The sequence below is a fragment of the Artemia franciscana genome, chromosome 7, assembly GCF_032884065.1.
Source record: "Artemia franciscana chromosome 7, ASM3288406v1, whole genome shotgun sequence".
NCBI lineage: Eukaryota > Metazoa > Arthropoda > Branchiopoda > Anostraca > Artemiidae > Artemia > Artemia franciscana.
In genome coordinates, this window is record NC_088869.1 from 41498736 (window position 1) to 41515111 (window position 16376).

The following is a 16376-nucleotide window of genomic DNA, read 5'->3' on the forward strand; positions in this document are numbered from 1 at the left end:
TTGCCGTATAAATACAGAAATCCATGCACGTTTTAACTGAACTTCAAAAAACAGCTGTCAAATTAAGGAAATGTAAATTTGGGGAACAAGTTTTAAGATTAGAAAAGGCAAATGCTCAAAGAACATATCAAAGCCCTGTTTTGGTGAATCCTTTGAAAGGATCTTTGGAAGATCGTTGATAAAGTTTAAGAGAAATTATAAGTTTATTTTACGTATAGCTTACAAATTGGAATGCCTATAGCATATTCGATATATATTGTAATTCCGCTGTCTATTTGTATCTGGTTTAAATGAATAGAACAAAACTGGCAAGGCCACTTATGAAAGATCATGGTTGCACCGATAGCTACAACCTAAGAAAGATTGATCCACAGCCTATAGTAACCAAAAGTTTAAACGAATTTTGAAACTGTATAAGGTGAAAATCTGACATCTGATACTGATTAAAAATCGTAAATATTATTTCGATTGATATCAATAGTAAATTCTACTGGGAATACAAATTTAGTGTCATTTCGAAAAATGGCCTAAAACCCGATTAAATTGGCGTCAGATGAAAATAAAAAGTGCACTGTTAGAACTGCCATGGTCGAGAATCTTGTGATGGAGAATTATAGCCCACCACATCGAACCACGAGAAAAATGACCTAAAACCCTAAAACACACGTTAAAACTGTATAAAGTAAGAAAATTAATATCTGAAACTAATTCGGAAACGGTAACTATTATATGGATTAATATGGATAACATAATAGTAAAACCTTATTGGGCTTAAAATCAGCTAACATACTGTAACCGAGGTAAATAAATTAGGTAAGCAAGCTACAGTAGGTTGACTTCAGGTATCCCAGGAGCAGCTTTGGGCTGGCTGCAGGTACCTGGGGCATCTTAATTTGGTTTCAGGTGCCTGAGGGCAGCAGTAGGACGACTGTAGGTACACGGGGTGGGACAAGTTTGCTGCAGTTACCCGCTCTCCAAGAGACATTTAGAAGATCACATTTCATTGCAGACACATTGCGTGCCCGTCACTTTGGTGAATAAGTTGGTAATATGGTATACCTATAAAAGTTGAAAGATTTTAGATTTTATTGATTAGCACATCCCCTATTAGAAATCAAATTAGGGCTTGAAAAATACAATAAAAATTTACGAATTGACCATTATCCTGCTATTCAATGCGATGATTTGGCCCCTGTTCCCCCTATATGGCGTGTCTAACCCCCTGCAACCTTCTTATACGACGCGCCCATATACCCCATAGATAAAATTTAAAAAGGCTCTAGTAGACACGAGCACCATAGGATATCTTTGATATCCTACTAATATGTATAATCAGAGGTGTAGGAAAGGATCAACACTTTCAAGGAAAATTCGTGTGCAGAGAGGGGGATTTGAACCTGTTGGCCCCTGAAGTGTATACAATTTTCCCTAACTATGTCAGTTATTTCATCTTGAAATAAAACTTTCGATTAAAAAAAAGCAGGTAGTCTCATGTGGATCGTGTTTTAGCATTCTGACTCTGGTATTTTGTTGGATTTGACTAATAAAGTTTGAGCAATTTGAAGGATTTAGTCACAGGAAATATATCATGTTTTATCAGGTTGATAATTTTTAATAAGATTCTAACTTCTAACCCAGAATTTAAGAACCTAGTTTCCCCCACATAAAGTAACTTTAAAATCAGTTCCGTGGCTTTTTACATAAATTTGACAAAACTGAGAAAGTTTCATTTTTAGAAAATTGAAATTCAGTTACTCTGATAAACGGATAATACGTATAGCTGATGAAGTTACTCTGATAATGTATATTACACCCATCCTCCGCCACAAATTAGTGATATTACTTCCGACGTATGGATTGAACAGTATCAGCATGGCCTCACTCGGATCTTTAGAGGTTTTGCCTTTTTCATACTGCCAAAAGTGCTCTTTAAAATAGAGAGGTAAAACTAAAAAATATAAACAATCCCACATCTGAAGCTAATAAACATACCAACATATTTAGTGTTTGTCCTAGTAAGTTTTTTTTCCTCCGACAATGAAATTTTCTTCAGTATAAAAAAAACGTAAAATTATAACTGTTAGTAGTCTCTCATGGAGACAAAAAACGCATTATCTCTGTCCTTCCATTTTCCCCTACAATTCCCTTGAGTAGTTTTACCAATGCCCTTTGGGTAAATAGCAGACAATTTTATCATCACTTTTTAAATCCCTTAACTCCCACTACAAGCCACAATCTTAGAACTCATAAATAATGGATAGCCTATTCTAGCTGGAATTACAAGAACAGGGGAGAATGAGATAACGCTTACAAATTATATGAAACTCTTCTTTATTCATAGTCAACAATCCTGTGCTATTAGCCCATTTCAGAGGCAACGCTATAGCGGTGCCTATGATAAAGGCCATACGGCTCCAACGCTTTATTATTATTTTTTTCCCAGAGGCACTTCATATTGGAGGGGTGTTCAGATAAATATCGAAGGGAGCTCATTCGATTGAAAATCGGAAATTTCTAGTTCCCTTTTTAAGAGTCAAAACTGATCGGAGGGCAACTAACCCCCCCCCCCCCACACACACCCTTTTTTCCTCAAATGCATCCGATAAAAATTTTGAGATTGCCATTTTGTTAAAAATAGCTCAAAGATTAGAAAACAAAATCTCTGGTGTCGACACAACCCCCCAGGATCTAGGGACAGGTGTTTTAAGTTATCCCCGGGGGCATATATGATTTTTATGGAAGGGATACTCGTATACACTTCAGAAAGGGGCCAACTTGGTTGGAAATTGAAATTTCTAGTTCCTTTTTTTAAGGGTCAAGAGTGATCGGAGGGCAACTAGCCCCCCACTAGTCCCTTTTTTCCTCAAATGCATCCAACCAAAATTTTGAGATAGCCATTTTGCTCAAACTAATTTAAAGATCAAATAACAGAAACTTAGGGATCAACACTACCACCCAGAGGAAGTGTTGTAAGTAATACCCTGAAGGCAGAAAAGGTTTTACGTATGGGGTGTTCGTATAAGCACCAGAGGTGGCTTTGGGAATTGAAAGTTCTAGTTACCTTTTGGAGGGTCATCAAAAGTGATCAGTGGGCATATACCCCTCCCTACAGCCTCTTTTCCCCAAATATATCCGATCAAAATTTTGAGAGAGCCATTTTGTTTGAAATAGTCCAACGATCAGATGAAAAAAAAATTCGGGGTTAACCTTCCCCCCTCCCCCCTCGTAACCAGGGGAAGGGTTGTAACTTATGCCCAAGGGCATATAAGGTCTTTATGGAAGAGGCAGTGGTATAAACTTCGAAGGGGATTCAAATGATTAGAAATTAAAAGTCCTAGTTCCTTTTTTAAGATTCAAAATTTATCCGATGGCAGCTAACCTCCCGCCACCAACCCTAAAGCCATAGGACTCCATTTTTTCCCGGGGCCATTGAACGGATGGTCGTACAAACTTTAAGGGTGCTCATTCAACCAGAAATCGGAAATTATAGTGCCCATTTTAGGAGTCAAAAGTGATCGTAGGGCAAATAACCCCCCCCCCCCCCCACGCCCTTTTTCCCAAAATGCATCCGATAAGCGTTTTAAAAATACTTCAGGGATCAAATAGCAAAAAGTCAGGGGCCGACACAAACCCCAAGGGCCAATGAGAAGACCTTGTAAGTTGTGCCCAAGGGCATATATGGTTCATAGGGAACGGCTACGCGTATAAAATTAAGAGGGGTTCAGTTGATTGGAAATTCAAAATTCTAGTTTACTCTGTAAGAGTCGGAAGAGATCGAGGGTCAACTCCCCCAAGCTCTTTTTTCCCCAAGCCCATCAGATAAAATTTTGAGAAATTTTCTTTTTCCCCCAACGTATTTAATCAACATTTTGAGATAGTCATTTTATATGAAACAGTCCAACAATCAAATTAAAAAAAAAAACTTCAGGGTTTGTGCCTTATGCCCGGGGCATATAAAGTTCTTATGGAAAATGTAAAGACGGGACTCAAATGACTAGAAATCGAAAGTTCTTGCTCCCTTTTTGAGATTCGTAAGTAATCTGATAGCAACTAGCTCTCCCCACCAACCGCCTTTTTTCAAAATAGACCAGAGATTATATGACAAAAATTTAGATGTTTACACCCCCCCCCCCCAGAACTGGGGCCAAGTGTTGTAAACTATGCCCCGAGGCATATAAGGTTTTTTTGAAGAAATGGTCGCATAAACTTCTTTGGGGGCTTATTCTATTGGAAATTGAAATTTCAAGTTCTCTTTTTAAGAGTCAAAAGAGACCGGAGGACAACTAGCCCTTCTACCCTTTTTGCTCCAAATCCATCCAATCGAACTTTTTAGATAGCCATTTTGTTAAGATAAGTCAAAAAATCAGGCAACACAAATTCGAGGGTCAACACAGCCTTCCCAGAGCCCTGGGGAAAGTTTTGTATGTTATGTCCGGGGGGCACATAAAGTTCTTATTCGAGGGTTTTGAAAATAGTTCAAAGATCAGAGAAGTCCAACCCCCCCCCCCAACTCAAAAAGCTTATGAACCCTATTTTATTTCTAAATTTAAGGGACCTGGTCCCTGGTCTTTTCTGCTTGCACCAACCCCCCCCCCCAAAAAAAAAAAAAAATTTTTAACAATACTTTATTCCAAAAAATAAGTACTAGCCTCTGGCCATCCACGAACGAACCGACCCCCGCCCAAAAGAAACAAACAATTTATTAACCACATTTTATTCCAACGCTTATGGAAGCTGACTCCTGGTTCTTCATAGCCCGATATTATTAAGGCCGATCACTTTATTAGCTCTTTCCTAAACTGTTCAAGACATTTACATTCTTCAGAACAAACAAAAGTTTGGCTACTGCCTGTTTCCTTAACGGTAATAATATGAAAAAAACTTCGTTTTCTTAAAGAGTTAAAGAGGCTGCGTCCCAAAGTCGAACCTTAAAACGTACAGGAATTAGAAGAGGCAGTTGGGGGGCTGCCGCCCCCCGAACCCCCAGCTTTTAAAGACTCTTTTGTACAGGTTTTTTTTTTGGGGGGGGGACTTCATTGTTACTAATTACTAGTTTCGGCGCAATGGTTCTCCTGTCCTCTTGTGTTTAACATTTTTCGAAGTTATTCCATTATTCATTCATTTCAATTTTTTGTTAATTAAAAGAGGGCCTTTCCGAAGCCAAGAGCTGGGGGTTAGCAAAAAAACAAAAAACCTGTACAAAAGAGTCTTTAAAAGCTGGGGGTTTGGGGGGGCGGCAGCCCCCCAACTGCCTCTTCTAATTCCTGTACGTTTTAAGGTTCGACTTTGGGACGCAGCCTCTTTAACTCTTTAAGAAAACGAAGTTTTTTTCATATTATTTCTGTACGTTTTTCTACAATTAGGACTATAAGAAGACTATTAGGAGAGGCAAACCCCCCGCTTTTAAAGACTCTTTTGTACAGGTTTAATTTTTTTTCATATTAATCCTGTACGTTTTTCTACAATCCATGGTGGATGTAATTTAATAATTCCTGTACTCCTCGTACAGGAATTAGAAGAGGAACCCCCCCCCCCGCTTTTAAATCATTGTATAAAATAGAAAAAAATAGATAGAATGACCGAAATGTTTCTTTTGCTCATAAGAAGCTAATATTCTGTTATCTCTCAAATGATAAGCTGTCCAGGTGTTATCAAAATTTTTTTGATGTTGTGAAAAAAAACCGCCCGTAAGGGACTTGAACCCTTGACCCGAGGATTAAAAGTCTCACGCTCTACCAACTGAGCTAATAACTTGCATGTGTGTAAATATAACTTCTCAATAGCTTTTAAAAATTTCAAATTAACATGGGCTCTTATGGAGAGAAATCCGTTAATTAAATAGCTAATGGGTGGTTTCTGGAAAACAGGGAAGGAGTTATCGGATCGAGCTGAAATTTCGCGGATAAGCTCCTGGGCCGTAGGGGACCTTAACTTGTGAATTTCAGCCCGATCGGACAACGTTAAAAGGGATGGGGGGGGGGGGGGTTGGAGGGTCGAAACTTTCGGGGGGTTAAGATTTTCCTACGAAACTTTCATGGGCACTTACTCGGAGAATTCCGCATCGAATGAGTCTTCGTACACCCAGATCCGATGTCGGATGTGACCTGTAGGCGTCTAGGAAAAAAAAGTAAATGAATTTTAAGTGGCTATGCGTGGTTTCTGGAAAACAGGGAAGGAGTTATCGGATCAAGCTGAAATTTCGCGGATAAGCTCCTGGGCCCTAGGGGACCTTAACTTGTCAATTTCAGCCCGATCGGACAACGTTAAAGGGGGGCTTGGGTTGACAGGTCGAAACTTTCGGCCAGATTTTCCCCATGAAGAAAAAGTTGGAGGGGGATGAAATTTTGCAGGTTTCTTAGTTGGAGCTCGGGCTACGAAATGCATCCCTCCCCATCCGTCTGCGACCACTGGAACCGAAGATCGCTTAACATTGTCGTGTGTCGCCTCTTTATAGAGGCACGAGTGTGCCTCCTTGAAAAGCATAAGGCCTATTGTGCATTTGGCGCTTTACTAAAATGAATCATATTACGAATATTTTCTTTTGTGCTTATTACAAAATCGAAAATAAAATGAAAATTGCAGTGAAACTAGACTAAAATCTACCAATAGGCCCATTAGGTCCTACGGTTTTCACTATGCAAAACTTTTTGGGGATTTCCACGAAATTCTTGCAAAAACGGAGCGGCAAAAAAGCTTGGTACAGCCATTAATATCGCTGAATCGAATATTCAGTTTAGTTTTATTAGTTCTTGCCAAGACTATTAATTCTTTGGGAATGAAAAATTATTTTGAAATAGTAAATTTTTTAAAACTTCGAAACTTTGACAATTAAAAACAAACAAAAATTAATTCGAAAAAAACTTTCAGGTTTTAACTTATTTAAAAAAAAAAGTAAGTGCCATATTAAACTTAGGATCAGAAGAAATAGAAACCTACAATAAATCAACTCCAAAACGACCAGAAATTACCTTTAAAGAATAAATGAAACCCAAAAAAGAATAATTAAATAAACAATCAGAGCAAAATACATACAACAGATACTAACATAAATGAATAAATAAATCTTAAAACGAGTAAATTTTAAATTGAATATTCAAAGCAATCTTAAAACGAACAAAATATTTTGCTATTGAATTATTAATGAAAGCAAAAACAAACAGAAATTAAATAGATGACCATAGCAAACAAACATAAAAAAGGTACTAATATAAATGAATAAATAAATCGTAAAGCAAGTGAAACTTAAATTGAATACGCAAATCATACTTGAAACAGAAAAAATCCTAAATACAAGAATCTGGGTTTTGCCTCCTTTTATCACTGTAAAAGTCTAAAACCTACTGCGTCATTGACGCTTTTCTGAAAACTAATTATATTACAAAAATTTTCTTTTCCAGTTATTACAGCATTGAAAACGAAAAAAAATACAGTGAAATAAAATCTTGAACTGATGATGTTTTAACAATTTATAGCATTAGATCAAAGATTCGGTTTGATTTTATTTGTTGTTTCCAAGACTATTCAAGACACAAATAGTTTTCAGTGAAGCGCCAGTGACGTAATAGGTTTTAGACTTTTACAGCGAGAGAAGGAGGCAAAACCGAATTTCTTGTTTGTATTGATTTTGTCCATTCCAAGAATGATTTGCATGTTCAATTTAAGTTTCACTCGTTTTAAGATTCATTTTTTCATTTATATTAGTACCTATTGTATGTTTCTTTGCTTGATTATCTATTTAATTTTTGTTCGTTTCTTGGTTTCATTTCTACTTCAATAGAAAAATATGTTTGTTCGTTTTAAGATTCATTTGCCGATTAAATTTAAACTTTACTTGTTTTAAGATTTATTTATTCATTTACATTAGCACCTGTTGTGTGTTTTTTCTATGATTGTTATTTAATTTCTGTTCGTTTATTCTGTAATAGTAATTTCTGGTCATTTTGATTTTGAATTATTGAAAGTTTCTATTTCTTCTGACATTAAGTTCAATATAACCTTTACTTCTACTTAAAAACATCTTTTTCTCAAAGTTTTTGTCTAATTAATGTTACAAAAAAGTAAAATTGGTATATAACAGAAGGCTAGAGCATTAATAAAAAGGATACCATTCAAAGAGGAACCAAGGGGCAGCGGCCCTCCTAACAGGGTTGCCATCACGGTCAGTTTCTTATGTGCTACAATTGCCCAAATTTGAGTGCTAGACAGCAATTTTCGGTTCTATAGTCAAAAACATGACTGAAATAGGGCTTAAGTATAACTTCCGTGCCACAGGTGGCAACCCTGAGTACGTGTTACACTGCTATAAATAATGAAATAATGCTAAAATAGAAATTTCGCGTCACAGTTGGCAACCCGGCATCCTTGACAAGTATGAGGGTATTTTTTCCTAGGAGGACGCAACTTCAGGAAAAGAGGCTCCTAGCAACTTTGAAAAGCCCCAAAATAGGTGGCATATAGGAAAACATGATATTTATAGGACAAATTATAAATAATTTCTGATTTTGAAGAGGGGGCAGAAACCCTATGACTACCCTTCCCCCGCTGTGGTCCTTAGCGTCCATATATTGTGGAATGGTAATAATATTAGCTGTGTTTCCTCTCTTGAAACCTAAGCTGGGACTTGGTACAGACCGTCCTTCACCTTTTTTTATTTTTCTTCGAAAGGAAAGAGAAAAAATATGGAACAAAACCTACGTATTTAGCTCCTTAATGGTCAGAACCAATAGTTTAAATAATTGAGAAGCTAGACATTCCTTATTAGTGAAATAAATCTCAGTTCGAGACTTCCACACTACAAAAATGCAAATTGTTCTTAGAAGCGTTAGAAATCTTTCCAGAGGAACTAGTATGTCCTAGTTTGCTTTACGGTTATAGCTTATAGGGGAAAATATATTCTCATTTTATTCAATATTCGCACCGCTAAGCAGAAATAAATTCAAAAGGAATGAATAAGCAAAAAGAACGTAATGGTTAGAATACTTTATAGGTGCTGTAAAAAGCAAACGACTTAACAATCTACGGAGAACGGATTTGAAAATAAGATGAATCAGCCAAAGAGTAGGATCAAACAGTTAATAAATTTCCCTTTCATTCCACGCTACTGGATGTGAGGGATTGCAAAATGTTTATTGCAGGTATACAAGACTTCTTACGTCGAGACAATGTCTACCGCCCTGCTCTGCCTCCAGTCCTGATTCCTGTGCTCTCAACCTTCCTTTCACTTCTACTTGCATGCTAGCTACTCTGCCTTCGCGAATCGTCAGTGCTCCCACAGAGGTAATTTTTCCCCACTTTATCTGTCACTTTACCTGCAAAAAGCTGGAATGTCACACACATTAGTATCTGAATCAAAACAATAACGTTCATTAGTATTTTTGGAGGCACAAAATGGACTTATAACCCCTCCAAAATCTTCCAGCCTCGCCCTCCACCAGTGTTCTAGCAAAGAGGCAAAATGGTTATGTCTTGTTTACGCTGGCATCTTGTAGGGACTCTAGATTGTTATGATTGGAGGAAAAGTGAGCCCTTTGCTTCACCTGTCGGAAACTTCAATCCCCTTCCAATTATCAGCATTTTAGTAGAAACGTGAGCAAGTTTGAAGAAACGTCAAAGCAAGTGGTACCTTGTTTGAAAGAAAATACTGCAAAAATAGAAATTAGTATAATTGGAGTCATAAAGTAGGCCTATATGTTGGTGTATATATGAGTTTCACATATACTTCACAGATAATGGTTTCACAAAAATTGTTAGTAAAGAGCTTATGTGGCAATCCCTCAAGGATATATTAAATTGTTCTTGCCCTCAAATGTATTAAAAATTAATAAATAGGCATAGGTCTGTTGAGGCAAAGTAACGCAGCTTTTACTTGCTGCATTTTTAGAAATAACAAAATAACAACTAAATGATTTGGGTTTCATCTTTTTTAACAAAGAACACAGAATTAGCATGCACAGATAGTGTATTTTTAAAGCATGAAGATTGATTGGATGTGGGGTAATAAAGAATAAAGTTGGTTTTAGGTAAATCCTATGTATTTCGGGACGCTTTTGAAAGAAACCATGACCCTAATCTATTTTTATGAGACAAAATTGTTCTTCAGAAAAGCAACTTTAAAACTTTTAAGAGGTTGATAGCCAAAAAATTTATTTGACGATGAAAAGAGAATCGAAGTGTTTCCCACAGAACATTTTGTTGGTTCAGCCGACAAAAAGCTACTACAAAAGTAGGGTAATAGAGAATAAAGTTGGTTTTAGGTAAATCCCATGTATTTCGGGACGCTTTTGAAAGAAACCATTACCCTAAACTGTTTTAATGAAACAAAAGTGTTCTTCGGAAAAGCAACTTACTTTTAAGAGGTTGATAGCTTAAGAAATTTATTTGAAGATGAAAAGAGAATCGAAGTGTTGCCCACGGAACACTTTGTTGGTTCAGCCGACAAAAAGCTACTGCAGCACGTTACATTGCCAAAACAATAGCTTAGGTTTCAGTAAAGCGCAAATGATACACTACCTTTACAGTGGGTTTCAAGGTCAGCAGTACTACACTTATTTTTTAGAATAATTTTCCGACATTATTGTCTACGACAGAGTAATTCTTGGCGGCCACCAAACTTTAAACTAAAAAAAAAAGAATCAAATTTAAACTGAGCATAAATGCATTCATTTAGACGAACAAGCAGCTAAAACAAAATATAACATATTAAGAGTCTTTTAATGGAATGGTTGACGTCATGATGGCGATCTCTCAACAGATGGAGGAATATTTGAAGAGTCCCCCAACCCATCCTGCCAAACGTCTATAGTGAAACTATTAATCAAATTTATTACAAAATTTTGTCCCAAAGGGCAGATAGCAAGCCAAAAACTTGATTCTTAAGGGAAAAAATCAAGAAAAGATTTTCAAATATCTGATTAATTAATCAATAAAAAAATGTCAATTATAAATAGACAGATTATTTTTTAAAACTTTTTCTGCATTCTTAATTTAATTATTTTATTTACTCAATTTCTGATCGTCTATGATTTAATGTAGCTCTTTATTTTCTTTGAAAACTTTTTGGTCGATTTAGGTTGTTTTTAATTAAAATACACAAAGTCAAAATCTTCAGTCTGATCGGAAATCTGCATTTGAAAAAAAACATTATATTGGCCATTTTTGGGCTCCCGGACACCTTCCTTGTCACAAATTTTGATGGTCCAATAGCCCGGCAAAAATCCTTGAAAGTTTTAAGCTAATAGAATAAGAATAATTTTTCCGGGTCTTTTGCTAGGGGAAACAGTGTTCTTCCATAGTTTTCTTGTACACGGGAATTCTTTTGGCCTTTTGCAATCTTTTTTTACGTTAGATCCCTTTTTACCCAAGATTGAAAGTTTCAAGCATCAAACTGATCAGAGACAAAACGAGTTTGGTCCATTTCTGGATTCCCTAACACCCTCTCCCACCTTTCGAGAAAACTTGTATTCTTCTTTTTACAGAAAATGACTACTGAAATGTATGAGCCAATAAAACAGCCAGGATCAAACAGGACACAGTTTTCTAATTTAAAATTTATCCGTACACAATTGGCAATTTATTTAATTTACAGCCTATTCCCAAGGTGGTGGAGATCAAGTTTCTGTGGAGCCATACTTGCTATGACTTTTGATACTTTCGAGCCAAATGACTATCTCAAAATGTGGTTCTGATATAAAGGGTGGCTACGGAGGAACGTGTAGCAAAAAAGGCATAGGAAGGAAGTTGATAGCCTTTTAATCACTTTTGATCTAGGAAAAGGGCACTAGAACTTTCAATTTCCACTCAAATCAGCCACCTCCAAAGTTTCAAAGTCAACCCCTTCTCATATATAAATATACATATATATATATATATATATATATATATATATATATATATATATATATATATATATATATATATATATATATATATATATATATATGTATATATATATATATATATATATATATATATATATATATATATATATATATATATATATACTAGCTGTTGGGGTGGCGCTTCGCGCCACCCAACAACTAGTGGGGGGGGGGGCCCGCGCGCATAAGTCGTTACGCGCCATTGTAGTTGTGTCCCTATGTCCCACCTGTGAATATAGATAGATATATATATATATATATATATATATATATATATATATATATATATATATATATATATATATGTTTTTAACTACGTAAAACTTGCAAATATACAACATTCTTCACTGTCCCATTGTCTGTGCACATAAATAGATTGTCAGGTTTACCGACTCTTGAACATCCAACATATAATTGTCCATGGGAAAAACAATCCGTAATTGATCTATACCTCATTATTCTAATGATTGCCCTTGAGCTTTGTTGATGGTGATTGGTAATCGAACATTCCCAGTGTCCCCGTCGTCATTTATATATCCCCCCTGTGCCCCCCGGCGCCCCCTTTGTAGTTTTGTCCTGTGTCCCGGTCGTCATTTGTATTCCGTGTGTCCCGGTCATAATTTGTGTCCCGGTGTCCCAGTCTGTAATTTTTCTTTGAGTGTCTCGGTCGTCTTTTATATTCCCTGTGTCCCGGTGTCCCGGTCGTCATTTGTGTCCCGGTGTCCCGGTCTGTAATCTCTCTTTGAGTGTCTTGGTCGTCATTTATATTTCTTGTGTCCCGGTGTCCCAGACTGTAGTGTCATCTTATAATGACATCATATACAAAGCCTTATATACTTATAATGACGCCATATGCAAACCAACAAACAAACAAACATGCATACATACTACTTATATATATATATATATATATATATATATATATATATATATATATATATATATATATATATATATATATATATATATATATATATATATATATATATATATATATATATATATATATATATATATATATAGATATAGTTTCTTTTTTAATTTTTTCTTTTTTAGTTTTTCTTGTTTTTAGTTTTGCAGCTTATTTTAGTTTTTTAGCTTTTTTCTTTGTAGTTTTTTACCTTTTTTATTTGTTTCCTTTTTTTAGTTTTTTTCTTTTTAGGTTTTTTCTTTCTTTAACTTTTTTCGCGCCATATTAGTTACGCGCCATTGTAGTTGTGTCCCTGTGCCCCACCTGTGAATATAGATAGATATATATGTGTTTTTAACTACGTAAAACTTGTGAATATACAACATTCTTCGCTGTACCATTGTCTGTGCATATAAATAGATTGTCAGGTTTACCGACTCTTGAACATGCAACATATAATTGACCATGGGAAAAACAATATATTCCCTTTGTCCCGGTCGTCATTTATATATCCCCCCTGTGCCCCCCGGCGTACCCGTTGTAGTTGTGTCCCTGCGTATCCCGGTCGTCATTTATATTCCCTGTGTCCCGGCCGTTATTTGTGTCCCGGTGTCCCAGTCTGTTAAAAATTATAATGATAACAGATTTATTATAAGCCAAAGAAGACCATAGAATACAGTTTTTTTGTTGTTTTTTTAAACTCTTTCAGCCAGTATCAAAACATCTAACATGAAGAGTTCCGTGAAAGTAGCTGTGGAACCACCAAGTCAATTTTGGTTACTAAGGGGCAACTTTTTACACATATTTTCACTTAATATTTAGTCTTGCTACCACACCTAGCCTGTTATAATACCATTTCACTTTGAAGATCAATGCTAGATGGAAAATAGTATTTTTTTTTATGGTACTTAGCATCCATCAAGTGACATATAGCGATCGCAAATTCTGTCGGTCTGTCGGTCCGTCTCTCGGTCTGTCTGTCTGTCTCGGTTTTGCTAGTTTAGGCATTTCCAGGTAAGCTAGGACGATGAATTTTGGCAAGCATATCAGGAACCAGACTAGATTAAATTCGAAATTGCTATTTCCCCGATTCGACTATCTCTGGGGGAGTGAGGGGACGGTTAAATCGGAAAATTAGAAAAATGAGGTATTTTTAACTTACTAACGGGTGATCGGATCTTAATGAAATTTGATATTTAGAAGAAAATCTTGTCTCAGAGCTCTTGATTTGAATCCCGACCGGATCCGATGACATTGGGGGGAGTTGGGGGATCAGTAATCTTGGAAAACGCTTAGAGTGGAGGGATCCGGATGAAACTTGATGGAATAATAAGCAGAAGTCCTAGATACGTGATTGACATAACCGGAACGGATCTGCTCTATTTGGGGGAGTTGGGGGGGGGGTTAATACTGAAAACTAGAAAAATGAGGTATTTTTAACTGACGAAGGAGTGATCGGATCTTAAGGAAATTTCATATTTAAAAGGATCCCGTAACTCAGAACTCTTAATATAAATCTCGACCAGATCCAGTGTCATTGGGGGGAGGTGGGGAAGGGGAACAGGAAATATTGGAAAACGCTTAAAGCGGAGAGATCAGGATGTAAATAACGACGAAGACCACACTGCCTTTCCATCACAAACACCAAAAACAAGAAGAACAATAGGGAATTGTTTATTATATTATTTTATTATATTTATTTTATTAGAATATTCATTCTAATTTGTTTCCCACTGTCTTAAAAAATTCCCTATTGTTCTTCTTGTTGTTGGTGTTTGAGAGATCAGGATGAAACTTGGTGGGAAGAATAAGCACAAGTCTAAGATAATTGACATACCCAGACCAGATCCGCTCTCTTTGGTGGAGTTGGGGAGGGGGAGAGTAATTCGAAAAAATTAGAAAAAATGAGGCATTTGTAAATTACGAACAGGTGATCAGATCTTAATGAAATTTCATATTCAGAGGTGTCTTTTGCTTTAGAGCTCTTATTTTAAATCCCGACCAGATCTGGTGACATTTGGGGGAGTTGGAGGGGAAACCAGAATTCTTGGAAAACGCGAAAATTGAGGTATCTTTATTTTACGAGTGGTTGATTGGATCTTAATGAAACTTGATATACAGAAGAACCTTATGTCCAGAAGCTCTGTTTTCAATTCGAATCGGATCTGGGGACATGGGGGGTTGGAGAGGGGAAACAGGAATTCTTGGGAAACGCTTTGAGTGGAGAGATCGGGATGAAACTTGATGGGAAGATTAAGCACAAGTTATAGATTCGTGACTGACATAATTGGAACGGATCCGTTCTCTTTGGGGGAGTTTGGGGGTGATAATGCGGAAAATTTAGAAAAATTGAGGTATTATTAACTTAAGAACGGGTGACCGGATCTCAATGAAATTTCAAATCCCGACCAGGTCTATTGACATTGGAGAGAGCTGGAGGGGGAAACTGGAAATCTTGGAAAACACTTAGAATGGAGAATTTTGGATGAAACTTGGTGGGTAGAATAAGAAAATGTTGTAGATACTTGATTGACGTAATCGTCCTGGATCCACTCTCTTTGGGGGAGTTAGGGGGTGGGTTTCAGTGCTTTGGCGAGTTCGGTGCTTCTGGACGTGCTAAGACGATGAAATTTAGTAGGTGTGTCAGGGAGCTGCACAAATTGACTTTATAAAGTCTTTTTTCCCGATTCGACCATCTGTGGGGCTGAAGGGAGAGGAAAAATTCGAAAAAGGGGGATTTATAACTTATGAGTGGGTGGTCGGATCTTAATGAATTTTGATATTTAGAAGGACCTCGTGACTCAGAGCTCTTGTTCTAAATCCCAACCGGCATTAAGCCTCTGATTTTCCTTTTTAATCAATCTATTGATTCTTAGAATTTTTCTTGAGCTCGTACCATATGAGCTCATGGCTCTTGGCTCTTCCGGCCTTGTTATAAGTGCCAAATGAGCTCTTAGCTCTTGTTTTTAATAATTTCAATTTCACTTTATCATCCTATTTCATATGATATTCACCCTATAGGCCCAGCTTTTGTGAAAAGATTATTTCTGGAAAAGTCCTTATTTAGTTCTTCTCGCTTCCCAACTGCTTTCCCCTAGCTCTATTTCTTATCCAGCAGATGCGGCAGGCATTTGTTTCATTTCGCTTAGATTAAAGTTATCAAGCGTAAAAGGTGATGCCTCGAATAATTCTCTCGAGTGATATCAGTGATTATTGCTTTTCGGATTGAATTATCTTGGGACCAATCTTTTTAGGATTTTAAGAAAAAGGGAATAAACTTTCCAGTGTTTAAAATACAAGAAAGAGAAAATATGGTAAAAATGAATAAAGAAAAGCGCTTAATTTGGTTTCGAGCAGTGGTGGTGTCAGAGGATAGTTTTGAGGTTTCAAACCCCTCAATAACAACAAACAATTTTGTAAGTTACTTACTCTAGGCTGTTTTCTAAATAACACCATCCAATGCACAGGTTTTAAAAGTTTGGTGTTCAATATTACGGCTATGCAAATTATTTTATACAGTTTTTTCTGCAGGTTGAATTGAAGGGATATTGAATAGTCAAAATTTTGCTTTTATTATTTCTTTTTGTTCA

General features: G+C 36.5%; 1 long non-coding RNA gene across 1 annotated transcript in view; it reads left to right on the top strand.

Moving 5' to 3' along the window:
• Positions 1–9136: 9136 nt before the first annotated feature.
• The window catches only part of LOC136028629 (uncharacterized), a 54690-nt gene continuing 47450 nt past the window's right edge, over positions 9137–16376 (top strand). The window contains exon 1 of the long non-coding RNA XR_010617852.1: positions 9137–9276. This is a non-coding gene — a long non-coding RNA (uncharacterized LOC136028629). The remainder of the gene's footprint in view (positions 9277–16376) is intronic.